Source organism: Lycium barbarum, chromosome 3 (genome assembly GCF_019175385.1).
Source record: "Lycium barbarum isolate Lr01 chromosome 3, ASM1917538v2, whole genome shotgun sequence".
NCBI lineage: Eukaryota > Viridiplantae > Streptophyta > Magnoliopsida > Solanales > Solanaceae > Lycium > Lycium barbarum.
In genome coordinates, this window is record NC_083339.1 from 49,842,141 (window position 1) to 49,843,363 (window position 1,223).

The 1,223-nt window shown below is 43.3% G+C and overlaps 1 non-coding gene across 1 annotated transcript; it reads left to right on the forward strand.

The window, feature by feature from the left end:
• The first annotated feature begins 430 nt into the window (after positions 1-430).
• Positions 431-537, forward strand: LOC132634425 (small nucleolar RNA R71). The gene has a single exon (XR_009580151.1). It is a non-coding gene; the product is annotated as a small nucleolar RNA R71 (small nucleolar RNA).
• Positions 538-1,223: the final 686 nt, after the last annotated feature.

A 1,223-nucleotide genomic window follows, 5' to 3' on the forward strand; every position in this document is an offset into this window, starting at 1 on the left:
ATAACCCCCTTGCGAGTTATTGACATAATTCGCATCCTCATATTGTGGCTGCCCCTCAAGATAAGTTTCGTCAGAAACTTGATACATTCCGGGAGCATGAGGTGGCATCTCATCGATAACGTTTACACATTTGGCCTCTTTCTCCATAAGCCTTTTGGATAATAAATCCACGGTGGTTTGCAGTTGAGCGAACGCATGATCTCGCTCATGATTTTCTTTGGCCACCGCGGCCACAGAGGGACTACCATATGATAGGAATTCGTTATCAGTCGAATGCCAGGCTTGATTATGGGTAGTAAGCTTGTCGAGCAACCGGGTGATGTTGACAAAGGTTTTGTCCATAAAGCATCCCCCAGCTGCAGTGTTGACAGCTATTTGATTCATTGTATCTAGCCCCTTGTAGAACTTCTCTGTGAGAATTGCATCTGGAAATCCATGATTCGGAGATTGAGCTAGATAATATTTGAACCTCTCCCATGCAGCATATAGTTGTTCCCCTGGAAGTTGTTTAAACCCAAAAATCTTATCCCGAAGCTCAGCCTTTTTGCTGGGTGGGAACCATTTTTTTAGAAAGATATTGGCCAGCTCATTCCAGGTATGAATAGTATTGCTCGGGAGCTTTTCATACCATTCCCTAGCTTGGCCAGCTAATGAATATTTGAAAACCCGCAGTCGCAGTGCATCAGCAGGAACAACACCTTGAGATTGTTGGGAACATACATGCACGAAATTCTTTAGGTGTCGAAGTGGACAGTCTTCCGAAGAATTTCGGAAATAGCCTTCAAGTTTCAATAGCTGATAGATAGAACTATCAATTTTGAAATTAGCATTTCCTGTTCTCGGGGGAACTACAGCAGAAGCATAATTAGCTTCGTCGATGAATTCTGCAAATACATTCTCATCCTCCTCTTCTTCTGGTGCAGGATGGTTCACTTGGATCCCCCCTTGGTTCCCTTGATTGCGATGGGGTCTTCCAGCCATGTTCACCTGGTTCACTAAACCAGCAAACGAGGTGTGATGGAATAGAAAAAATTTTAAAGAATAGTACACAACAATTAGTAATTTCTGAACCGTATTCCCCGGCAACGGCGCCAAAATTTGATACGCTCAAATTACACCTATTAATGGCGTAAAGCGGACGTTGTCAAATATAGTAACCCAACAAGGTTGGGGTCGAATCCCACAGGGAATATGGAGAGAAAAGAGTACTAATCGTATGCGAT